Source organism: Monodelphis domestica, chromosome 1 (genome assembly GCF_027887165.1).
Source record: "Monodelphis domestica isolate mMonDom1 chromosome 1, mMonDom1.pri, whole genome shotgun sequence".
Taxonomy (NCBI): Eukaryota; Metazoa; Chordata; class Mammalia; order Didelphimorphia; family Didelphidae; genus Monodelphis; species Monodelphis domestica.
This window is the reverse complement of record NC_077227.1, coordinates 50,864,040-50,891,592: the sequence shown is the minus strand read 5'-3', so window position 1 is coordinate 50,891,592 and position 27,553 is coordinate 50,864,040. Positions and strand designations below refer to the sequence as shown.

Here is a 27,553-nt window from a genome sequence, read left to right as displayed (position 1 = left end):
CATCAATTCACTCTTTAGATACTGTAATAGGATATTTGGCATTTTAAACTTATCTTGCAGGGGGGCTCTTTTTTAAGGACTCATTATGAGAAACTTAAAGTAGGAGGTGACCAGGATAGATAATTAAAGAGCTAGTTTGACTTAAGGCAGAAATTATTCTCATCTCTTCTCGTGTTCCAATTTCTATTGGTGCAGAAAAAAAAAACCTGCATTATTTACCATTATATAAACTTCTAGCTCTGTGCCTGCAACTTAAGTATAAGAGAAGAAGGTACCTAAAATTGTGTGAGCGTTTATTGTGTTTGTCGTCTTTGGCAGAACTATAAGAATTGGCTTCCTCTAAGGACCTTAAAGAAACACATCATCCATGCCAGAGTTGATCTAAAAAAGACAGCTTAATGTGGCAAAGAATGCTGGGTTGGAAATTTAAAGATCTGAACTTCAGTTATGGCTCTGTCATGAGTTTTTTGTGTTATTTAATTTCTTTGGGTCTCAGTTTCCTCTTGTAAATTTTGTGATTGCCATGAAACTCAGTAGTGACTTATTTCTTTTTTTTTTCCATTAGCAAGAGTTACATTGCATTGCATTAAAGGACACCATAGTAACTTAGACATTTGGATGTATAGACACTATGGAAATATACAATCCAATGTAATGAAAGAAAATGAGCACATCTTTCTGAGAAATGTTTGTACATTTAAAAAAGTGATTATTATTTGGTGTTGTTTGGTGATTCATAGATTAGGTAGAATTAATTACCTTATGTGGTCCTTAAATCTGAATTAACACCTTTTCAGAAGTTAAGAGCAAGAAGTAGATATGAGTTACCATTTAGTGAATACCTAATAATGTTATTTATTATTTATTTTCTTTGTTGGTTCATGGAAATTAATCATTGTAAGACACTTGAAGATGGGCACCACCTGGTTGGCAAGCCTGATTATCTATATACATTAAAATAACAGTACAAAGTAAGATGTGTGAAATACCAAGTAAGTACTATAGGTAATTCAGGAAGTAGGATTTTTCTTCCTTAAAGATTGAAGGAATGAAAGATTGGATTCTAATTAGTGCTAAGAAGCTTAATTATGATGCTTTTTAAGGAAACACAAAATGTTTTTGCTTCTATTCTTTGAATAATGCCTACTTCTCTGATACCCTGATGATTGACCATTATGCCAAATCCTTTCTTTTTCACAGTTCTACATGCCTTTTCCTGAAGAGAAGGATAGAAAGTACACTAGCTATGAGTCAGAGATCAGGGCTCTAGGCATGGCTCTAGAGCCGATTGGTTTTATGACTTTGGGCAAGTATTTAACTTCTGGGCTTCAGGTTCCTTATCTACTTGTACTAATAATATATTTATTACATATATTATTATTAAATATTTACATTTATTTCAAGATTTAAGGATATGAGTTTAAAAAAGAAATATACTTTTATCTTCTGTCTTAGAATTAATACTCTCTGTTCCAAGGCAGACAAGTAGTACAGGCTAGACAATTTGGGGTTAAGTGACTTGCTCAGGGTCACATAGTTAGGAAGTATCTGAGGTCACATTTGAACCCAGGACCTCCTGTCTCCAGGCTTGGCTCACTATCTACTGAGCTGCCTAGTTGCCCCTTAAGATTATATTTCTTATTTAATCTCTGTAAAGAGAAGCAGCATAATGTAGTATAGAATTATTTAAACTCACTGCATGGACTAAAATGCAAAATATTTAAAAAATAAATAAAAATGCAAAATAGATAATGTTAAGATATGGTTTTCCAAGTCAATATATGCCTGCAGGAATCTCTTTCTCTTTTGAGTTTGACATCTTTAGGGTTGTGGACAGAAAACTTGGGTTCAGATATGGAGTCTGGTCCTAGTGTGACTCTTGGGTGAGGTGAGTTAAGTTAACTTAACCTTCCAGAGCCAGGCTATATGCATCTGTAGGAAGAGGTCTCTGATGAAAGACTAATGAAGCTATAGATCTGAGCCCTGAAACTTTTGGAGGTGGATAGTATAAATTGTCCTCCAAAAAGTTCAGTGAACTACCCCAAGTCTTCATTGCTAGCTAAACAATAGCATTTGAGCATGATATCTCAGATTTCAGATCTCTCTTAGGTCGAAAAATTCCATGACTTTGTAGTAACATTTTTGGGGATACCTGGAGACTGTTTACATAATAAGTTCTCATGTGATAGGAAAATCATTCAATTTGGAGTCAGGACCTGGGTTCAAATACTGGCAATGACTTGACTGCTTTCATGGCATTGTCATTGCCCATGTGGTGGGTCTTATTTATTGCATCTTTAAAATGTAAAGACTGGATTAAATCCCATCTAATCAAGTAAGGCCCCTTTCTAGCTCAATCTAAGACCATGTGAAGGCCATGGATGCAGCATCATTATAGTGTGTGGTGTGAAGGCCTAACTAAGTGTTAAAGAACCACCTTCTGGCTCTTCTCTTCCATGATCCTAATGGAGTGAATGTGTGTGAACACAGTTTAACCCAAATCTCATTCAAGCTTTTTATATATAGTATGTGTTTGTGTGTGTGTGTGTGTGTTTGTGTGTGTGTGTGTGTGTATACATACATATATATAGTATCTAAGTAGTGTAATATATAATACAGTAGTGAAGGGGAGATGTGGATTAAGTAAGTGATAATTAAAGAATGGATTTAGAAGTGATTGGATGGCTGGATGTGTGTGAAGTCTTATACGTGGCTGTCCAAAAATAAATTTCACAAGTTTAAGATGAGGAGAGGTCTGATTATACAGTAGTATGTACAGTACAATAATTAGAGCTGTGATCTCTTCCCTTATCTTGAAGGTTTTCATGCAGAAGCTGGAGATTGTCACTGAAGTTAAATAGTGGGGATTCCTTTTGTGAATGAGTTAGTCTGGTTGGTTGTTGAGGCCTTTGCATTCTCTAATTAATCCTTCCATTTTCTCTTTTGAGCATAAATGTGCAGTTGTGATGCAGTAACATAATTATGATGGCATTTACATAGCTTCTTAAGGTTTGTAAAGTGTTGTTCTGGATTATTGTAATAGTTTGCTGGGGAGTCTGCCTACCTCAAACTTCTCTCCACTCTAGTCTTTTTATTTAGCATTGAAGTGATTTTCCTAAAACACAAGTCTAATCATGTAACTCCCCCACTCTAAACTCCACATCGAGGCTTTTCTTCTTTGCCTCCTAGAGCAAATATAATTGGCTTTGTTTGGCCCCCTTCTACGGTTCTACACCTGCCTTTCCTTGCCGCCCCCCCCCCCCCCCCCTCCAAGTGATACTTTGCTTTCTAACTGTTTTGTGAACAAGACCCTCCATCTCTTTGCTCTTGTTATTTTCTCTGCCTGGCATGTTTTCCCTCCTTCATTCCTGACTACTGACCTCCCTGACTTCCTTAAAATCTCAACTAAAATCTTGCCTTCTCCAGGAAATTTTCCCCAACCCTTCTTAATCCCAGTGCCTTTTAATTATTTCCTATTTATCCTGTATATTGCTTGCTTTGTATAGATTTGTTTACATTTTGTTTCTGGCATTTGATTTTAGGCTCCTTGAGACCAGGGCCTGTGCTTTTCTTCTTTGTATCGCCAGTAATTGGCACAGTGACTGGCACATAATAGGTGCTTAATAAAGGGTTATTGAATGGAATTTTCATGTTCTCTATTTTGGTTCTTGCAACAATGCTGTGAGATAAATGCAAATATTCCCATTTTGGATGAGGAAACTGAGGTTGAGGATTAAGTGACTATTCCAGGATTACATAGCTAGTAAGTGTCTGAAGAAGATTTGAATTCAGATGTTTCTGCCTTGGGTACATTGTTCTCCCCACTGTGCCCCACCTCATTGCATGCACACACAACTTAATGGTGAGTGGGAAAATAGCCAATTTGTAAATGATCCTTAAGTCAAAATTATCTCTATGCAATTACAACCACCATATTCCTGTTCCTTTAACTCATAACTAGTTTTAGGTTCTTGAAATAACAAACTTGTAGGTTTTAAGGAACAGTTAGTGTTTTTCCTATACATAGTAGTGCTTAAGTTCAAGAAATTGTCTTAAAATTCTTTTCAAATTATGGAAATCGTGCTTGTTTCTACTAAAAATTATTCCCTCAGACTGGGATGAGAATGAAAAGCATAGCTTTTTAATAAATGCTTCTTTTTTTTTTAACATTTTATTTGGACATTTCCAAACATTATTCATTGGAAACAAAGATCATTTTCTTTTCTTCCCTCCCCCCTCCCACCACCTCTCCCATACCCCACGCGTGATTTCACTGGGTATCACATGTGTTCTTGATTCGAACCCATTTCCATGTTGTTGGTATTTGCATTAGAGCGTTCATTTAGAGTCTCTCCTCAGTCATATCCCCTCCACCCCTGTAGTCAAGCAGTTGCTTTTCATCGGTGTTTTTACTACCACAGTTTATCCTCTGGTTGTAGATAGTATTTTTTAGATCCCTGCAGATTGTTCAGGGACATTGCATTGCCACTAATGGAGAAGTCCATTACATTCCATTGTACCACAGTGTATCAGTCTCTGTGTATGTTTTCCTGGTTCTGCTCCTCTCACTCTGCATCACTTCCTGCAGGTTGTTCCTGTCTCCATGGAATTCCTCCACTTCATTATTCCTTTGAGCACAATAGTATTCCATCACCAACATATACCACAATTTGTTCAGCCATTCCCCAATTGATGGGAATCCCCTCATTTTCCAATTTTTGGCCACCACAAAGAGTGCAGCTATGAATATTCTTGTACAAGTCTTTTTCCTTGTTATCTCTTTGAGGTACAAGCCCAGCAGTGCTATGGCTGGATCAAAGGGCAGACAGTCTTTTATCACCCTTTGGGCATAGTTCCAAATTGCCCTCCAGAATGGTTGGATCAATTCACAACCCCACCAGCAATGCATTAATGTCCCAACTTTGCCACATCCCCTTCAGCATTAATTACTTTCCATAACTGTCATGTTAGCCAATCTGCTAGGTGTGAGGTGATACCTCAGAGTTGTTTTGATTTGCATCTCTCTGATTATAGTAGAACATTTTTTTATGTGCTTATTAATAGTTTTAATTTCTTTGGCTGAGAACTGCCTGTTCACGTCCCTTGCCCATTTATCAATTGGAGAATGGCTTGATTTTTTTGTACAATTGATTTAGTTTTTTGCAAATTTGAGTAATTAAACCTTTGTCAGAGGTTTTTATGAAGATTGTTTCCCAATTTGTTGCTTCCCTAATGATTTTAGTTACATTGGTTTTGTTTGTACAAAAACTTTTTAATTTGATGTAGTCAAAATTATTTATTTTACATTTTGTGACTCTTTCTGAGTCTTGCTTGGTTTTAAAATCTTTCCCTTCCCAAAGGTCTGACATGTATACTATTCTGTGTTCACCTAATTTACTTATAGTTTCCTTCTTTATGTTCAAGTCATTCACCCATTTTTAATTTATCTTGGTGTAGGGTGTGAGGTGTTGATCCAAACCTAATCTCTCCCACACTGTCTTCCAATTTTCCCAGCAGTTTTTATCAAATAATGGATGTTTGTCCCAAAGGCTGGGGTCTTTGGGTTTGTCATAAACTGTCTTGCTGAGATCATTTACGCCAAGTCTATTCCACTGATCCTCCTTTCTGTCTCTTAGCCAGTACCAAATTGTTTTGATGACCGCTGCTTTGTAATATAATTTGAGATCTGGGACTGCAAGTCCTCCTTCCTTTGCATTTTTTTTCATGATTTCCCTTGATATCCTTGATCTTTTGTTCTTCCAACTGAACTTATTTATGGTTTTTTCTAATTCAGTAAAGAAGTTTTTTGGTAGTTCAATGGGTATGGCACTAAATAAGTAAATTAATTTAGGTAGGATTGTCATTTTTATTATGTTAGCTCATCCCACCCATGAGCAATCAATGTTTTTCCAATTGTTTAGATCTAGTTTTAACTGTGTGGAAAGTGTTTTGTAGTTGTGTTCATATAGTTCCTGTGTTTGTCTCGGCAGATAGATTCCTAAGTATTTTATATTGTCTAGGGTGATTTTAAATGGTAAATGCTTCTTTTTTTAAATTAAAAAATTTTTTTCTTTTAAACCCTTACCTTCCATCTTGGAGTCAATACTTTGTATTGGCTCCAAGGCAGAAGAGTGGTAAGGACTAGGCAATGGGGGTCAAGTGACTTGCCCAGGGTCATACAGCTGAGAAGTGTCTGAGGCCAAATTTGAACCTAGGACCTCCCATCTCTAGGCCTGGCTCTCAATCCACTAAGCTACCCAGATGCTCCCTCAATAAATGCTTCTTCATAGAAACTTTGAAGATTTGTAAATACATCCTTTTTTTAAAAAGGCATCAATAGCCTTTTTTTAAGCAACAGTTATTTCCATATACAACCTGCCTGTAAACCCCCTTTTCTAACAAAGAAGTTAAGCAAAAGCAACTGCATCTACTGGCAGAATGCTGCATTATTCATTTTCCTCCTGTGACAGCTTTCTTCATTAATTTATTTCCTCATCTCCTTAGGCCAAGATTGGTTATTGTAATTAACCCAATGTTAACATTATTTGCATTTACATTACTGTGGTCATTATGTATATTATCCTTCCAGGTTCTGTTTACACCACTGTGCCTGATTTCATGTAAATCTTCACATGCTTCTCTAAATACTTCATAATCACTGTTTCTTATATCAGTTGCATTATATTCATGTGCCATAACATTTTTTTTTTACCATTATCCAATTGATGGACACCTACTTTGTTTCCAATTCTTTGCTTTAAGGGGGAGGGAGTTCTAATAGAAAGATAGGTGATAACCTGGACAGACCACTAGACAAAGTCAGGAAGAACTGAGTTGAAATCCAGCCTTAGACACTAGCTGTGTGACCCTGGGTCACTTAACCTCTGTCTGTTTCAGTTTTGTCATCTATAAACTATGGATAATAATACCACCTACCTTTTAGTGTTGTGGTGAGGATCAAATGAAGTAATATTTGTAAATTTCTTTGCAAACCTTAAACTCTATAGAAATGCCTCCAATTAGCTATAAATATTTAGGCATGTGGTGATATCTGGTTCACATGGTGTAACTAGTTATAGTCCAAGGGAAGGTGGGGAGAATGGGATGGGGCACATACATAAGTTCAAATGATTTCTCAGAATGATCTCTATATTCACAGCACAGTTATGCTTATTCTTCTGTAGACTCTCTAGTATTGCCCATTTCAATCCCTTGTCTACCATAGCCATTTTGCTTAGAAAGAGATGAATGCTCAAAATTATTTTAATTTGTATTTTTCACTAGTGATTTGGGGTAGTTAGAAAGTAGTCTTTTATAGTTTACAGTTCTTTTGATAAGTGTCCATTACCTTTGACCGGTTTCTTAGTGAATGATTCTGTGTCCAAAATACTTTGCTTTCATTCTCTATGTGCAAAAGTTTTTCAGTTTTGCATAGTCAAAGATTATTGACCTTTTATGATCACACCTATTTCCTGCTTTTATTAACACTCCCCTCCTTCTATCCCATAGTAGTGAAAGATAGCTCCTTCCATTTCTTTCTTTTTCTCTCAAATTATATGATTTTTCATATTTGTCATTTAGCTCTCTGAAATTTAGTGTAAGATACTGGCCTAAACTAATTTGGGGAGCAGGGCAAACTTCTCTTTAGTTTTCCCAGCAGTTATTGTTGAATTAGGGAGACCCTCCTTGAGTAATTTGTTATTTTTGTGAACCCAGTTAAAAAAGAAAAACACTAGACTTGCTGAGTTTATTTTTGATTCTTGCTTATTCTTGTTTACTTTTTAAAGAATTGATACCAAACAGTGTTGATTATTACTTTATAGTATACTTTTTCTCTTTGATATTTATTATTATTGGTAGCAGTTCTACTTGGCTGGATTCCCTTCTACACCATGTAAGCAGTATGCATTATTGATTGAATGTTGTTACATTTAATTCATTAATAGAACATGTAATGTCCTGTATTTCATCATATAAGTGTAATAAAGAACACCAAGAAGTACTATAAGAGGTAACACACTACTTTATTTTTTAAAAAACATAGAATAACTTAATTTTAAAAATTAATTAACAATATTTTTCCATAGTTACATGTAGCATACCAGGCATGTTGGCATCTGGGAAGTATGATTGATTGCCAACATGATTCATGCTCTTTCCTCCTCCCTCCCAGAGCTGACAAGCAATTCTATTGGGTTATATATGTATCATTGTTCAAAACCTATTTCCATGCAACTTCTATTTGCAATAGAATGATCTTTTAACATCAAAACCCTAATCATATTCCCATCCAACCCTATGATCAATCATGTTTTTCTTCTGTGTTTCTCCTCCCACAGTTCTTTCTCTGGATGTGGAGAGCATTCTTTCTCCTAAGTTCCTATGGAATGTCCTGGATCATTCATTACATTGCTATTAGTAAAGAAGTCCATTACATTTGATTGTGCCACAGTGTTTCATTTTCTGTGTACAATGTTCTCCTGGTTCTGCTCATTTCACTCTGCATCAATTCCTGGAGGTCTTTCCAGTATAACACTGCTTTCTGTATGAAAGAAGTGCTTTTCACAGTTAAGTGATCACTGACAAGACTGGATAGATACATGGTGTAGATGAAACTGAAGACCTATATTATAATTTTTGTCTAGAAGCTACAAGGATAGTGTAAATGAGACTCAATCCAAGCATTCAGTGTTTTTAGTAACTGTAACAGATAGCGGCTATTCAAACAGCCCAAAGGAAAGAATCTTACATTTCCTAAAACTCTTAGAAAGTTTTAAATTCTATTCCCACAAGAATTCTCATCTGCAACATTTTTTAATTGAGCGATTAAAAAATGATTACTTATTCTGTGCCAGACCCTGTACCTCAGTCCTGGGAATTCAAAGACAAAAATGAAATAATCCTTTCCTTTAAGGAGCTTACTATTCACATTTGAATTTAGCAGGCAGTATAATAAATTATTGAACAAAATATGGATTAAATTGAGAGGTAATGGAACCATAGAACAGACGTACTATATGCTAAGTTTAGTCAAGAACATTGTTATTTTGCATGTTTTTCAGAAAATCCATCTTAAGGGTGAGGATACGGAAAATACCTTTCCTTCACCCCCCTTTTTATTTAGAATCCTTTGTAGTTTGGCTCTAATCTATTCTAATCCTACATATTATTCCTCTTTTCATTTTCTTATGCCCATCTTTTCTTCTTGCTTGTATACATTCAACATTCCATCTCCTTTCTACTCATATTTGGAATGCCCTCCCTTCGCCACTCTGCTTCTTATATCTTCTTAGGTACTGGCAACTACTGGTGATCTTTCTCAACCTCTTTTTCTCCTGTTCGTTTCTGCCATTCTCCTTACACTAACTTGTATTTACTTTGTATATGTTTATATGCATACATGTTTCTTCTATAGAATGTTTCCTTGGGGCTTGTACTCATTCTTTTTCTGTGTGTTTGTATCCTTAATGCCTGGGATATAGTATGTACTTAAAAAAATGCTTCTTGATTGATTGGAGTGATCTAATTGTGAGAAGTGTTCCAGACTCAGACCCCTGATTGACTGTCAATGAATCAGCTTTGTACCTCCTTGATAACTTCATTTAAACAACATCTGGGGTGATGAGGAAATTTGATGGTGATTGAAGGTACATTGAAAATGGAGTTTTCATATTCTTTTCACTTCCTTCTCAAATAATCCTTCTATGTGATTTAAAAAATTTTTTTTTGCATTTCTCTGGACCAAAGTATTTATTCACTTTTCTTTCTCGTTCATTGATTCATTTACCATGGTGAATGACTAGGTAACCCAGCTCTGGATGAGATACATTTCTCCCTCCCTGAAGGAATTTACATCCTAGAAAGATATTAGACAATTTATATGATGAATGATACAAATGAGCAGCTATGCAGGTTTATAGTGGAGAGCTTTTAATTGGCAAAGATTTTATGGACAAAAGGCCTTGAGCATTTTAACTAGAGATGGGGTTAGATTTAAGTTACAGGGAAAAGTATAAATAAAGATGTGGGAAAGCAAAGATTTTTTTTTTTAGAGAGGAGGGAGAGGAGAAGGTAATCTCTAATGTTCCTTCCAATTCTAAGTCTCTTAAGTATTATGCATTTGGATTGCTTAGCATTTGGAGTAGGTGTGTGCTAAATTGTGGAGGTTTTTAATTACAAGGGTAAGAAGTTTGGCATTTAGGGATTTGAATAGGAATGTGACAAGGTAGTACTATAGGAAGGTTAACCTGACAAATTAGACAATGGAAACTTGACATATACACTTACTATCCTGGTACAGGTCTCCATCACTTTTCCTTTGGACTATCTCAACAGCCCAAGTCCTAATTAGTCTGTCCCCAAGCGTTTTCTTCTCCAATTTATCCTTCTCTCAGCCATCAAAGTGATTTTACTAAAGTGCAGCTGACTGTGTCACTTTCCTACTCAACAAACTGTCGTGGTTCCCTAGTATCTTTAGAATAAGGCAGCTAGACAGTGCGGTGAATAGGTACAGTATTGGACTTGAAAGCAGAGGGCCTGAGTTAGAATCCTGCCTCAGACTCCTATTAGCTGTGTGACCTGGCAAGTCATTTAATCCTCTTTGAGCCTTAGTAAAATGGGGATAACTATAGTAGTTATTTCATAGAATTGTTGTGGGGATCAAATGAGATGACGGGTGAAGTGCTTTGCCAACCTTAAAAGACTGTAAATGCTAACTTACAGTTGTTGAATTCCTCTGATTAGCTGGTCCCAATCTACATTCCTCCCCTTCTGAATTTAGGGGGCTTGCCAGACTGGACTTGCCATTATCCTTCCATCTCCACACTTGGGACTTCACTATCTGGAATGTCCTCCTACCTCACTTCTCAGTCTCTCTGCTCAAGTATCACTTTGTCTTTGAAGCCTTTCTTGGACTCCTTCCCTCCCCACTAAAAATGTAGGAGTCTCCCTGTTGAAGGTTGTTAGGATTTTCTGATTGTGGCAGTTAGAATGGAGAAGGAACAAATGCTGCTCCTTTACGGATATAAATTCTTTAACCAAAAAGCAGCAGTGAGCCCTTGATAGTTCTTTTTTTGTGTTTATCGTTAACTATATTTTAGGGGCTGGCATGGATACAGCATATACTTCGGATATTTTTTCTGCTGTCTAAAAGATTTTTCAATTTGTTCTCATTCTTGACTTTTAGAATTGATAAGCCTAGAATCTAGTTCTCTCTACTATTTGGTCAGTAGTAGGGACTTGATTGTATTGTTCTCTATTTTCTCCTATGGTTTTGGAAGCCTTTTGTGGCTCCTAGTCAGTAGTCCTTAGTCATAGCAAAGTCTAGCACTGTGCTTTATATATTGTTGTCTAAATATATATTGTAGAGTGAAGACAGAAAATGCCAACAAGTGCTACAAAGATCATTTCTTTTATATACTACCCTTACTAGAGTTTACATTTGAGCAAAATGCTGATATAAAAAGAAATCTGGGGGTTATTTTTGTTTGGACGTAAAAAGAATATATACAGTATTATAGTTTTGTCTCTAATGAGTATACAGTGTCTCATTTTATTCTTAAAAGAACAGCCCTATATTTTGGGTACTCTTTAAGTTTTCATTATCCCAGTTTTGTAGATGAAAAAATTGAGTGTCTAGAGTGATAAAATGAACAGTAAAGTTGCCAAGATAAAATGACATTTGAAGTTTGTTCAATTAATCTATTTTGGTCACTATTTCTGTTATTTACATCAGATTTTAGCCATGGTTACTTAGTCTTACTATACCCATTTCATCACATGATCCACTGGGTATCCCAAACTGTGCTAGTTATGGCTAAGGGATTCTTGGAATAAGTTTTATCTACCTGCAAATGTGGTGTTAGATGAGACATGACTTCCCTAGATCCTCCATAGATGGAGTGATTGTTCATAAAAAGCATAAAGCTTGGCATCATGTGTTAGAGGTTCTTGGTTTAGCCTTTTCTATGATAAAACAGTCAAGTGTGAAAGGATATTATTCTCAGTCATTCAGATTTTTAAAATTACCTTTTTCCTTAAAATTGTCCTATAGTAACAATTGGATTCCGTCTTCCCATCTTTTAGATTCTATTTCTTTGATTGCTTTTAACATGCTTGTCATATGAAGAATTGGTTGGTTTGGGTGGTGGTGATGAGGCTTGGATACTATTCCAAAAGGCTTTGAGAAATGAAATCCATGAGAACCCAAATTCCTTGAATGTGCTGTTTAGAACTTTTGAAAAACAGATTCATAGATGTTATGGTTCTAAAGTAATTGATTGAAACCCATATTTTATCTGGCATATCCTAGCTGTTGATAAGGAGCTCCTAGTGATTTGAAAATTAATTTTAAAAGTGGTTTAAGGCCTTTTAAAAAAGAATAATAATTCAAGAATATTTCAAAAGATAATTGTCAGTCAATGCAGTCAGAGTCAGAAAATTAGTTTAAAAATTTCCCCTACTCCTACTTTGCCCTTAACTTTTCTTTTCTGCAGATGGAGAGAAGAAGGGCTACTTACAGGTTAAGGACCTGAACCTTGATTAAAATTAACATGGCAGATTAGATCTATTTTTACTTCTCAGATAATTTCAGTACTAAGTAATCTAAATGAAGGGCAGCTAGATGGCCCGGTGGATCAAGTGCTAGTCCTAGAGTCAGGAAGACCAGAATTCAGATCTGGCCTCAGATCCTTCCTAGTCATGTGACCCTGGGCAAGGCATTTTACTCTTTTTGCCTTTGTTTCCTCATCTGTAAAATGAGCTGGAGTTGGAATTGCAAACCCCTGCAGAATCTTTGCCAAGAAAACCCCAAATGGAATTAGGAAGAGTTGGACATGACCAAAACAATCTAACAATAAGAAGCCTAAAATAAAATTATAGGGGTAAATGCACGAGATCCTTTTTGTGCCCACATCATCTTTATCAAATTTAATTATTCATTTCTACATTTATCTTTAGCTCCAAATTCTTTCCTTTACTCTAACCCTTCTCTCTTGCCTTGAGAAGGCAAGAAATATAGATATCCTTAAAATTATGCAAAACATTTCCTCCTTAACCTTGCCCATTCCCTTCCTACTCCCCTCCCCCAACCCCCATTAAAAAAAACAACAAGAAAAATAAAATGAAAAATAGTATGCTTTAGTATGCACTTAGATCTATCAAGGTCTCTGGAAATGGAGAACATTTTCATGATCCTTTGGTGTGGTGGATCATCAGTTGCTGAGTTCACACTTGATTACCTTTCCAGTTGCTGTTGCTATCTAGTTTGTTTTGGTTCTGCTCACTTCAGTTTGCATTAGTCCATAAGACTTTCCAGGTTTTTCTGAAACCTTCCTTTTAGTCATTTCTTAGAGCACAATAGTATTCTGTTATTATAGATTCTAGTATGTTCAGCCATTCCTTAATTGATAGATATCTCTTCAGTTTCCAATTCTTTGCTACCACAAAAAGAAATGCTATAAAATTTTGTTAGGTGGTGCAATGGGTAGAATTTCAGATTGGAATCAAGAAGATTAATTTAACTGAGTTCAAATGTGTCCTTGGACACTTATAAACCGTGACCCTGTTTGCCTCAGTTTCTCATTTGTAAAATGAACAGGAAAAGGAAATAGTAAATTACTTCAGTATCTGCCAAGAAAACCCAAAATGGGGTCATGAAAAGTTGGACATGACTCTTAAACAATTGGACAATAATAAATTTATTGTTGTTCATATAAGTCCTTTACCTTTTTTTCTTTGCTTTCATTGGGTTATACACCCAAGTAGCAGTATTGTTGGGTCAAAGGATATATATACTTTATATATAAGGCATATATTTTATAGTTGTTCGGGCATAGTTCCAAATTGTTCTCCAATTCACAGAGCTACATTCATTGAAGTACTTATTTTCTCACATCTCTTCCAGCAGTTGTCGTTTTCCTTTTCTGTCATGTTAGCCAATCAGATGGGTATGAGGTGGTGCCTCAGTTGTTTTAGCTTTTTAGCTTGCGTTTTTCTAATTATTAGTGAGCATTTTTTGTGATGATTAATAGTTTTGATTTCTTCCTTTGTTATAAGTTGACTATTATATCTTTTGATCCTTTATCAATTGGGTAATGGCTCCTGTTTTTATAAATCTGGCCCAGTTCTCTATATATTTGAGCAGTGAAACCTTTATCAGAAAAAGTTAATGCCAAAAATTTTCCCCAGGCTTTTATTCTAATTTTGGCTGCATTGGTTTTATTTGTGTAAAAACTTTAATAGAGTCAAAATTATTCATTTTACTTCCTATGAATTGATCTTGTTTGTTCTTGTTCTCTCCCATTCTTAATAGATCTGACAGATAATTTCCTCCATATCCCCCAAATTCATTTGTAATATTCATTTTTGTGTCTAACTATGTACCCATTTTGACTTTACTTTGGTAAGTGGTATGGGATAATGGTCTATATCTAATTTCTGTCAGACTATTTAACCAGTTTTTCCAACATTTTTTGTCAAATAATGTATTCTTGCCACAATGGTTGAGATCTTTGAGTTTATCAAACACAAGATTATTGTGATCGTTTACTTATATATATTGCATACCTAATCTGTTTCAGTGATACTCTGCTCTATTTCTTTTCCAGTAGCAAATTGTTTTGATGATTACTGCCTTGTAATATATTTTGAGACCTGGTACTACTAGGCTATTTAACTTCACATTGATTCAGTTGAATTTTGTTAATTTTTTTTCTTAACTATAAAATGATTATTTGGTAGTTTGGTACTGAATAAGTCAATTAATTCAGGCAGTATTGTCATTTTTATTATCTTGCCCTGCCCCTGAATAATTAATATTTTCTTATTATTTAGATGTGACTTTCTGCAAAGAGTGTTTTTTAAATTGTTTGTGTGTGTCCTGACAGTCTCCCAAGTATTTTATACTGTCTGCAGTTAATTTAAATGCTTTTTCTTTCTATCTTTTCCTGCTGGGTTTTGTTGGCAATATATAGAAATGCTCAAAATATGTGTGGGTTTATTTTATATCCTACAACTTTGCTAAAGGTGTTAATTGTTTCAACTTTTTTTTATTCAAGGAGTGCTATAAGTATTCTATAATGCCATCTGTAAAAAGTGATAATTTTGTTTCTTCTTTCTCTGTTTATTCCTTCAGTTTTTTTCTTGTCTTATTGATGTAGCTAACATTTTTTTGAACAACATTAAGTAATAATAGATACTTTGCTTCATCCCTGATCTTATTGGAAAGACTTCTAGTTTACACCCATTACAGATAATGCTTGCTCTTGGTTTTAGATAAACGCTACTTATAATTTTAAGAAAAGCTCCATTTTCTCCTGTTTTCTAGTGTTTTCTAGAAACAAATATTGTATTTTAACAAAAGTTTTTTCTGCATCTGTTGATACAATCACATGATTTTTGTTGTTTTTGTTATTGATATAGTTGGTTATGTTTATTCTGACACACCTTGGATATACTGTGAGTTTGGTTTCAGGTCACCACAATAAAGTGAGTCACATTTGTTTTGAGGTATCTCAGTGCATTTAAAGTTACATTTATATAATGTTATTGCTGATTAAGTGTGCAGTAGTGTTATGTCTTAAAAACTAATGTATGTACCTTAATTTTAGAATACTTTATTGATAAATCATCTCATCTGAACCTTTAGCATGTAATCTTTTTGTTAGTGGAGGGACTTGGCTCACTGTAGATGGCTGATGACTTAATTAGAGTGGCAGTTGTTGAAGGTTGGGGTGGTTGGGGCAATTTCTTAAAATAAGGCAACAATTGAAGTTTACCATATCAGTTGATTCTTCTTTCACTTGAATTCTTAGGCCATTGTATTTATTATTTGGCTTGATTTCAATATTGTTTCCTCTCAATGAATTGGGGGGTATAGAGATGAATTACTGGACAGTGGAGCAATCAGAACATATATACTTATCAGTTAAATTTGCCATCGTACGTAGGTGCAGTTTGTGGTGCCTCAAAGCAATTACTATAATAACATCAAAGATCACTGATCACATCTCACTATAACAGATATTATAATAATGAAAAAGTTTGAAATATTGCAAGAATTATCAAAATATGACACAGACACAATGCAAGTGCATGTTGGAAAAATTATGTTAATGGACTGCTTGATGCAGAATTGCTTTCAATTTGCAAAAAAAAATGCAGTACTTATGAATTGTGCATGTAAAATGAGATATGCTTATCATTTTCCTAAAATTGAAGTATCCATGTAAAACTAGATAAAACCCAGCTGGATCATAGTGTATGATCTTTGTGATAAATTTCTGTTATCTCTCTTGATATTTTATTTTAAAATTTGTATCAATATTAGGAAAATTGGTTTACAGTTTTCTTTCTCTTTAAGATAGGATTATTCAAGAATTCCATTTCTTCTGCTAACATGAACAATTTATATTTTTGTAAATACTCATCCATTTAGTTTAGATTGTCAGTTTTGGCATATGGTTGGGTAACATAGATCCTAATAATTACTGTAGTTTCATCTTCTTTGGTTATGCTTTCACCCTTTTCATTTTTTATATTGATAATTTTATTTCATTCCTTTTTAAAAAAACAAATTACCCAACAGTTCATTTTTTACTTCATAAAACCAGTTCTTGTTTTTATTTATTAGTTCAATGATTTTTTTTTTTTACTTTCGATTTTTAAAATCTTTTTTGTCAGAATTTCTATTTTGGTGTTTAATGAATAATTTTAATTTATTTTTCTAGTTTTTTAGTTTCGTGCCAATTTGTTCATCTGGTCTTTTTTGTTTTTGTTGATATAAGAGTTTATAGAGACATAAATTTCCCCCTATCTACTGCTATGATTGCATCCCACAAATTTTATGATGTTGTCTCAGTGCTATTACCTTTAATGAAATTATTGTTTCTGTAATTTGTTCTTTGGCCCACTCATTCTTTAGGATTAGATTAGTTTCCAATTAATTTTTAATCAGTGCTTCAAAGGTCTTTTATAGATAAAATGTAATTTTTATCTTGTTATGATCCCCCAAAGGAAGCATTTCATTTAGAATTTCTGTTTTTCTACATTTTTTGTGAGGTTTTATATACTAATATATGGTCAAATTCTCTGAAAATACCATTTATAGTTGAGAAAAGGTTTACTTCTCTTTTGATTTGGTGTTTCTCTAGAGGTATCTCATAGCTAATGTTTCTAAAAATTTTCATCTCATCTTATTTCTTGTATATTTTATGGTTAGAGTTATCCATATCTGGGAGGGGTAAATTGAAGACCCCACCCCAATATGGTTTGACTATATTTCCTCTTATAATTAATTTAACTTTCAAGAATTTAGATGCTATGTCATTTGATGTATATATGCTCAGTATTGATTTTAATCCATTCTCTCTGGTACTGTTTAGTGAAATGGAGTTCCCTCTACTTATCTCATTAAAGGTCTATTTTTACTTTTGCTATGTCTGAGATAATGATTGTTTCCCATACCTTTTTTACTTCAGCTGAAAATAATAAATTCTGCTCCAGCTCCTTATTTTAACCCTGTGTATCTTCAAGTGTCTCTCTTATAAAAAAAACTTTGTTAGATTCTGGTTCTTAATCTATTTTGCTATTCTCTTCTGCTTTATGGATGAATTTCTTTCATTCACATTCACAATTATGATGGCTAATTGTGCATTTCTCTCTATCCTATCTCTTCTATTTCACTTTTTTAAAAACAATCCTGTCCCATCCTCCAAAGTTGGCTTTGTTTCTGACCACAGCCTTCTTTAATCTACACTTTCTTATGCTCCCCTTCTTCTCTACCCCCTTTTTTTTAAACCCTTATTTTCCATCTTAGAATCATTACTGTGTATTGGTCCCAAGGCAGAAGAGTGGTAAGGGCTGGGCAATGGGAGTTAAGTGACTTGCCCAGGGTCACACAGCTGGGAAATGACTGAAGCCAAATTTGAACCCAGGACCTCCCATCTCTAGGCCTGGCTCTCAATCCACTGAGCTACCCAGCTGTCCCATCTACCCTCTTTCTCTTAGTTCCTTCCTTTCCTTTTTCTCTAGTGGGTAAGATGAATTTCTATACCTAACTGTGTGTATTTATATATTTTTCCCTCTTTGAATGAGTTCAAATTAGAGTGAGGGTCAAGTGTTGCCTGTTTCCCATCCACTCCATTTAAAAAACCACCTCTTTTATGTGACATACTTTCCTCATTTTTCCTCTCTTCTGCCCTTTCCCACTGAATCCCCTTTTCAGCCTTGTGTGCTTCTTTTGTGATCATCCCAATGTTTTAAGACTCATACCCTTGAACTCCAAGTAGACTTCTAATTGCCCTAATGATGATAAAGTTCTTAGAGATTAAATGTATCATCTTCTCATTTGGAAATATAAAGTTTACCCTTATTATAAGACCCTTCTAATTTCTTACTTATGTTGATCTTTTTATGTTTGTTTTATATCTTATGTTTGAATGTCAGATTTTTTCAGCTCTGGCTTCATCAAGAATTCTTGAAAGGTCCTTCATTTTATTAAATCCTCCCCTCATCCCCAAGGATTATGCTTAGTTTCTCTGGGTATATTATTAATTGGGTTTAATTCTAGCTCTTTTGACCTCTAGAACATCACATTACAAGCCTTCCACTTCTTTATGGTGATGACTGCTAAATCTTATGTGATTCTGACTGTGGTTTCATGGTATTTTGAATTTTTTATTTCATATTTTCCATTTCTTAACCTTGATCTTTATGTTTGGGTTGGGTTCTGCTCACTTCTGGGTTTTGGGAGGATGTCTGCCCTGAGCTTCTGTCTTTCATGTCCTTTTGCTACTTTCATAAGTCTGTTAAGTTTTTTTGTGCCTCTAAAGTTGTGTGATTTGGAAAGAGTTCTCTGGTCATTGCCCTTCTGGTCTGTACCCTGAACCTTTCCCAGATAGTGCTCCTGCTTCCTCTAGATTGCAACTGTCTTTTTCCATCTTGGAACTGTGACCTGGAACTGAATGTTGGTTGATGGTTCTGCCAACTGACACCTGATCCTGTGCCCAGTACTGGCACAAGGGTCCCCTGGAATCCCTTTCTGACTTCTGACCAGGTGTTCTGTCCCCATAACATTCTTTGGATACTATGCGCTCATGGTTCTGCCACACAGCTTCTGTTACTACCTCCAAGACCCACATCTCTGCTATTTCTTCAGGGCCAGGCCTCCCAGTCAGCCTCAGGACTTCTCTTTCTAGCCTTTCTCTTAAACTATCCTAGGCTGGAGAAATGACTCACTGTGACTTTGGTCTTGTTCAGAATTTGGTTTTATATAGCTTTTTATTTAGAGGAGTGTTTAATGGGAGAGCTTAGTTAAAATGCTCATCTTGCTTTGCTGACTTGATTCTGCCTCTAAATTTAATTGTTTTACATAAAGCACCCTACCATTATTCTAGTACTCATTTGCAGCCTAGGAGCTATCCTCAATTCATTCACTCTTGACCATCCACTCCCATACAGTGAGTTACTAAATATTGTAAGTTCTATTTCTGAAATATCTCATATCTATCCTCTTCTCTGTACTTGAATTAGGGGCACTCACTAACAATTGGAGTGAAGGTTTTTTGAGTTTGAGGAATTTAAAAATGAGGAAGAGATTTTGCCATCTTTCCTATTTAGATTCTTTTATTTGGATGGCAAATGCCTCCACATGAGTGCATAATATTGATTATCCCATGTGTTCATAGTTGGAAGGACAAAAGGAAAACCATACACAAGACTTATTGTTCAAAGGAGGCTGATTAAGGGATGGGTCTTCTCTCCCCCCCCCCCACCCCCCATGTAATATAGGCATCCTGGTTTATATAATTAAAATTGTTTTTATTGTCATGCAATACATGCTTCCATATTGCTCATTGTTGTAAGAGCACACTCATATATAACCCAGACTTCCAAATTAAAACATAGACTGATATGAAAGACAACTCCCAACAGTTCTTTCTCTGGAGGTGAATAGCAATTCCCCATCATAAGTCTTTCAGGATTGTCCTAGATCATTGCTTTGTTGAGAGTAGCCAAGTTTTCACAGATAAATCATTGTAAGGGACATTTTATATATAGGGAGATGGAAGTAGGATATTATTGACTTCTATATCTTTCCTGATTGGAGCAAGATGTGGCAATTCCCTAGATTTTTGTATAGGAAAAGTCTTATTTCTGATAAGTATGAGATGTTTCCTCCCTTGGGGTTTTGGGGAGGAGCTTTCAGGATAGTGCTGCATGGGATCTTTGATTATAGCAATGGACTGAGGAATATGAGAGTATGGGACACACAGACAGTTGTTTATGATGCCATTTGGGACCAGTTAGGCAATTTATCAATGGGGTTATGATGAATAAGAGGAGAAGACCTCAGTGAGTTTATGGGGTGAAAGCAAAAAGAAGTATTGCCTCTAGAGGATTCTCCCCTACTTTACTAATTTAGTCATTTATAATACATAACAAGTAACAACTATCCATCTCTTCCAGAGTTTCCTCTCTCCTCCTTTCATCTCCCCTCTCATTCAGACTATTCTTTTTGAAGCTGAATAATGCCCCTTCATCTGCCTGACTCATAACCCTCCCCTTTCACATAGTTGATATAGTCCTGTTATCTCTAAATAATCTTCCCAAAATAATTTTCAATCCCTTTCTCAAAAACTTGAGTAGCTTCTGATTTTTTACTAGTTTGAATGAATGAATGAATGTTGGAAAAAGATATTACTACATGCCAAGCACAGTGCCAAATGCTGGGGATATAATTAGAAAAGCAATATAGCCCCTGCTCTCTAGGAGCTCTTTCTAATTGGGGGACACCTCATATAAAAGGGTTCAGCTGCAGGTCAGATGAAAAGACTCTAGGGATCTTCAGAGTGTTGCTATGGAAGAACTTCACTCACATATGCAGGAGGCTTAAATATGGAAGTTCTTCATTTGGAACTCACCAGTTGGAGATGAATTGATCTGAGCCAGTACTTTGTTTTTTGCTTTAAAAATTTTTATTATTTTAAAAATTAATAAACATATTTTCTTTCTTACCTATCCCAACTTCAGTAGAAAAGCAAAATCCAGAAAAAGAAATTTTTTTTTGTCATGTCCTAAAATAAAAAAGTATGCCTCATTCTGCAACTTGAATCCATTACCTCTATCAGGAAGTGGGTAGCATACTTCACTATTCTCCCATTGGTCATTGATAGAGTTCTTAAGTCTTTCAGAGTTGTGTGTCTTTACAGGACTGTTGTTATTGTATATAGTTTTCTCCTGGTTCTACTAACTTCACTATGATTTAGTTACGACAAGTCTTGCCAGGTTTCTCTGAAACTCATGGTTTTTATGACTTTATGAAAGTGTTCCATTGTATTCCTATACCATAATTTGTTCAGCCATTGCCCAATCGATGGATCCATTCCCCAAGTTTCTAGTTCTTTGCCATTCCAAAAAAGACAGCTACAAATATTTTTGTGTGTAAGTTTTGTTTTTTTTCCCCCCTTAGATCTCAGTGGGATGTAGATTTACAGATTGGCATGGAAGGTTCAAAAGGTATACTTTGCAGTATAACTTAAAATTACTTTCTAAAATGACAGCACAGTCCAACAATATATTAATGTGCCAATTTTCATATAACCCTTTCAACATTTGTCATTTTTGATTTCAACTGGGGTGTGATTTCAGAATTGCTTTTAATTTGTAATTTAATTATTAGTCATTTGGAAATTTTATTTATATGGCTGTTGATAACTTCTACTTTTCCTTAGAAAACTGGTGGTTTCCTTAGAATTGATGGTTCATTCCTTCAATTATATATTAATTGGAGAATGACTCTTCTTTCAAATTTGAATCAGTTCTTTTTATATATCTTGGAAATGTGACCTTTTTGGGAGAAATCTGCTTTAATCATTTTTCCTCCCAGTAATCTAGATGTTTCCCTTTTTAACTGTGCTGCTCTTAGTTGTGCAAAACCCTTTTAATTTTGTATAATCAAAACTCATCATTTTATTCTTTATGATACTCTGTCAATTCGGTCATGAATTGTTTCTCTAATCGGGATCCAAAAGGTAATTTAAATCATGTATCCACTTAGAGTTTTATCTTAACATATGGTGTGATGTTGGTCTATACTTAGTTTCTGCCAGACAACATTCCAGTTTTCCCATCTTATTTGTTGAATAGTGGGTTCTTAATTCAATAGCTGGAATTTTTAATTTGTACTGGCATGTAAATGAGTCAATTCCTGCACTATTTTGACTCTTTCTCCTCCACCCTCTGCACTCCTTATCCCCCTTCCTTTTTTAGGAGCTCATCCTTTGACCTTTTTTTCAGCTCTTATTGTCCTTTTAAAAAATGATATAATTTGTTTAAATCAATATGTATATGTGTATATATACATTTCCTCCTCCTCCCTTAACCCATCTCAATTGAGAACAAAAGAAAAACCAAACCCTGGTTTCAATCAAAACAAATTTCCATTGGCTGTGTTCAGAAAGGTATGTCTCATTTTGCATTTTGAGTCGTTCACCTTCCATTAGGTAGAATGTTTCATCATTAGTCCTTTAATTGTGATTAGTCATTAAACTTATCAAAGTTCCTTATTCATTTCAAAATTATTTGTCTTTACCATATTGTAATTGTATAAATTGTTCTATTTCTATTCACTTTATATCAGTTCATACAAGTCTTTCCAAGTTTCTCTGAAACCATCTCCATCATTTCTCTTAACATAGTAGTACTCCGTTATCTTTGATTTACCATACCTTGTTCACACATTCACCAATTGATAGTAATCAACTCCTTAGGTTTCCCTCAGAACACTTCAAGAAGTGCTCTAGTTTTTATAGCCTTAGAATTTCTTCTGCTTAGTATTATTCTATCCCTTCCTCCTCTTTGTTTCATCTCCCCATATTAGAAGGTAAGTGGTTTATTCTTATTTAGACCTTTATAATTTTTCATTGATAATTACTCATTTATGTTCATATTTCTCTTCTGTTTGTGTTTGAATTTCAAAATTTCTATTCTGGTTAGTTCTTTTTATCAAGAGTGCTTAGAAGTCTTTCATTAAAGGTCCAATTCTCTGCTATAGGATTATACTTGTTTTTTCTGGGTAAGTTATTCTTGGCTATAAGCTTTTATCCTTTGCTGTCTGGAATATTGTATTCCCAAGGTCTCTGTTCCCTTATAGTTGTAGTTGTTAAATCATATGTAATCCTGACTATGGCTCCTTACTGCTTGAATTCTTTCTTTCTGGTTGCTTGAAGTATTATTTTTTAATCTAGAAGCTTTAGACTTAGATATGCTGTTCCTAGAAATTTTCATTTTGGGGGTTTTTTAGGAGACCAGTGAATTCTTTTAGTTTCTACTTTGCTCTTTTTTGTGCAGTTCTCTTAAAATTTCTTGAAATATGTTGTATAGGTTCTTGTTTTGATCATGGTGTTCAGGTATTTCAAAGATTTTAAGTTTTTTTCTTAAACTCTTCTCAATTAGTGGTTTTTGCTATGAAATATCTTACAATTTCACTTTTCCCAGTCATTTGACTTTATTTTAATAGCTCTTGTTTTGTGGAATCATTGGGTTCGATTTAGTTCATTCTAATTTTTAGGGAGATTGTTTTGTGGGCAAGATTTTATACCTTTTATGCCAAGATTTTAATCCCCTTTCTAATTTTTTCTTCTATAGTTCTCTCTCTCCCCCCCTTTTTTTTTTTAAAGATAAAGACCCTTTCTGTCCTGGTGACAACTCTTAAGACAGAAGGGCAAGGGCTAGGCAAACACGTTGCCCAGGGTCATACATTTAGGAAGTATCTGAAATCAAATTTGTTTATCACTTTTATGTTTTAAAATTATTTTTAATTTTAATAACATTTTCACTTAAGTTTTCCAAAGTTTTATAATCCAAATTGTTTCCCTTCCCCCTCCTCCTGTAGCTGGCAAGCAATTCCATCTGAGTTATTCTTGTATTATCATGCAAAACATGTTTTCATATTAATTTTATAAGTGAATAACTAACTTTTCATGTTCATAAGTTTTATCTTCCCAGTTAGAGTATTAAATTCTGATGTACTTTTTTTTGTACTTTTGAAAAAAATCAGCTTAGTAAATATTTTTTAGTTAAATGAATGAATTCTATAAGGTAATTGTGCATTATATATTTAAAAAATATATTGCAAAGAGTAGGGCAAAGCAGAGAAAACAACACATTTTCCTCATAGCTCTACTTCTATGATTCTACCAGAGGCAAAATAAATAAAGAGTGGAATGAATTCTGTAGGGTCAAGGAATTGTATGGTATAAAGTTTCCTGGTATTGACTAGTCCCTTAAAGAAAAACAAAACAAACAAGCTTTCCCAAGACTTTCCCATGGTAGTGGAAGAAATTTTTAATTGGTAGAAGCAGTTGGTGTTGTGAATTGTCCTCCTGAAGTCCCAGATTGTTTATTCTCTCAATTGTCAAGAGCAACTCTGAAGAGATTGTACCCCTATGGGAAATGAATTCTTCATCCAGAATAATTTGGGGATCAAAGAAACTCCACCTTACAACTCAGCTACTTCCACTATCTCAGTTTCTTATGGGTCTGTTAACTTTTGTTTGTGTTCTCTTTCAAAGCATTCCACCTGCTGTCATATTTAAGTAGTTTTTCCGTAAGGAGCAAATAAAATCCTTACAAAGTAAGGAAATTTGTTTAAAATACCAAATTGCAAAAGTAAATGACCTCTATTGTCTAACTTGAAATAAGAACAAGAAAAAGAAAAAGTGACTTCCTCAAACAGAGGAATTAAGAAAATATATGCTTAAGAATGATTTCCCATTTTATGTTGACTGGCATTTGACCTGTGGCAGGTGAACAACACACTCTTCTAATTAGTGGTAATCTTAGGATCAGGGTGTTAAAAAGTGATCTTAGAGGGACTCCCTAATGTTTGCTAGTGGGGCACTATAGGATTATATGTTATACTATTGTGACAAAGAAATTGATTTAATCAAAACCTTCAAAGGACAGCTTGGAGCACGGGAAAAGAGGAAGCTGTGTAGAGTTTGGAGGGAGTGGGAGGGGCTGAGAAGAGTAGGTTTATTCCCTGAGTCTCCTATTCTTAATTTAGTTTCCTAACTTCAATGAAAGCTCTTCCAGTATGAAAGGTTAAAGTTAGCTCACTCAAAGATTTGTGTCAGAAGAGCAAGCACCAAAGTTTCTTACCAAGAGAACTGAAAAACCGGATTTTGGAGTTCATAAAAGTTAAAGCTACTTTGAGACCAATCAGACACCCAGCAAGAATTTATTAAGTATTTAATATGTACAATTAACTGTGCTAGGCGCTAGAGATTCAAAGAAAGGCAAAGGCAATCTCTACCTTCCTTGAGCTCACAAGCTAAGGTTGGAAGGGGACAGCTAAGTAACACAGTGGATAGGAAGCCAGGCCTGGAGTCAGGAAGATAGGGTTCAGCTATGGTTGTGGATACTTCCCAGCTGTATGTAACCCTTCCCAAGTCATTTTACCCCAACTGCCTAGCCCTTACTGTTCTTTTTCCTTGCAACTGATACTAAGTAGTGATTCTAAGCCAAATGGTAAGGTTTTGTTGTTGTTGTTTTAATCTGAGGGAGGGAGGGAGGCAACATGCAAAAACTATGTATGTAGGGGATAATTTGAAGATAATTTCAGAGAGAAAGCATTAAGGAGGACCTGGAAAGTCTTCTTTTAGAAAGTGAGATTTTAGCTGAGTCTTGAAGGAAGCCAGGAAATGTAGAGGAGAAGTGGGGTACAGTCAGTGGAAATGCCCAGTCAGGAGATGGAGGAAAAGCAAGAGGCCAGTCACTGTATGATAGAGTATGTAAAGGGGGAGTTAGGAAGGTGTAAGGAATCATCAGAGGGGGCCAGGTGAGGGAGGATTCTAAAAGCCAAACAAGGTACATAGATTTGGTCATAGAGATGATCATAGGGAGCCAGCAGAGAATTATTGAGAAATGGAAAGAGTGGAAGGTGCAAACCCTGCCCATGTAACTTCCTAGTTTTATAACCTTAAATAAATCAGTTTAGTCACTGAGTCTTGTTTCCGCATCTGCAAAATGGGACTATTACCTCATAAGGTAGTTTGTAAGGAAACCTCTTTGTAAAATTTACAAGTTATTGTTCATTGAATTTTGAAACTGGGCCACATATTAGGTTGAAGTTGAGATAAAGAGTCATGACCCTTATGCTCTAAGAGTCTCCATTCTAATATGTAGTTAACCATACTTGTGACCAATACACACATAATAACATTAAAGTTCTATATTTTGCTAAACAATTGTTTTGATGTTCTCCTTTTGATTTAGGTTTATAAAGCCTATGGGTTGACTGAGAGAGGACAGGAAGGAGAGAGTATACAATTTGGGGAAACTTGAGGATAAGGAGCCAGAGAGGTGCTTGAAGGAATTTTAAGGGAGTTCTTCTGAGAACCACCTCCATTCCATGACTAGTTTATGTCTAAGGAATTGGGTTAGGCTTAGGGTTTGGTGGGGAGAGTTCCCTGGAGCTTGTATTGAAGCCTCTTTGGATATATGTATTTTATATCAAGAACTATTGCTGCTCTGTTGCTGCTGCATCTACCAGGCAGAGTGATGGTATTTTAAGAAGTTTTTCTGAAATCACAATCAGTTAAACATGGCCCCATTATGTCTGTTGGAGGATGGAACATGCTTCTGCCTGCTCTTCAGTGAATTACATTTGTGTTAATGATTTTGAAAAAAGTGTACTAAGACAGAAGGTAAGGGTTTAAAAAGAAAAAAAAAGATTTGAGAGTTGGAAAGTTTTTACAGTTGGTTAATTGTTGGATAACTTGGAACCAAATTTGCTATTAGAATCCTAGAACTGTAGGGCTAGAATATACATAGAATGTTTATGGTGTTGAGGATCTAGAAAATCTGCATCTCCAGACTTACTCTACAGCACTATTCTAGTAAGATTTGTAGATAATACCATCTAGGAAGTGGTAGTCTAATGTTTTCTTTGGAAAATGGAGAAATTTAATCTAGGCAGATCACTTGTTAAATAGGAACTAAATTGGCTGGAGCACTAACCAAGACTTTAAGGATTTATAATGAAGTTTGATTATATGTATTAGAAATAAAATGCTGTGTTGACCATATCTGTATGGCTGACATTTAGATGGAATTGAACTTTTTAAAAAGTGGTGATTGGTATGTAACTAGATAGCATTTTCTTACGTTTTCTTCAAGTTCAAATCAATTTCAAGAAATATTTTAGTTTTGAACACTTGGTTATTTTTATGGAAGAGAGCTCTGGTTTCAGAGTCTGAAAGACTTGTTTTCTAACCTTATCCCCAGAAACTTATTAGCTGGGTGATCCTGAACAAGTCCCTTAACTTGGCCTTGGTTTCCTCATCTGTAAAATGAGAGTGATGTATAAACTCTAAAACTCTAAAATCCTATGATCATTTTTACAGGTGCTGAAATTGTGTGCAGGCAAGATGTCTCCAGCATAGAGATCTCCCAAACAGATTTACTTTGAATTTAAAACTGTTGGGCATAAATCACATTAAGTTGGAGCACAGCTGATGGTGTGTCTTCTTGGGTTAGAAAATGTGAAAAA

General features: G+C 35.0%; 1 protein-coding gene across 3 annotated transcripts in view; it reads left to right on the top strand.

Moving 5' to 3' along the window:
- Window positions 1-27,553, top strand: part of SIN3A (SIN3 transcription regulator family member A) — a 77,165-nt gene that overhangs the window by 11,937 nt on the left and 37,675 nt on the right. The gene's annotated exons all lie outside the window — the stretch shown is intronic.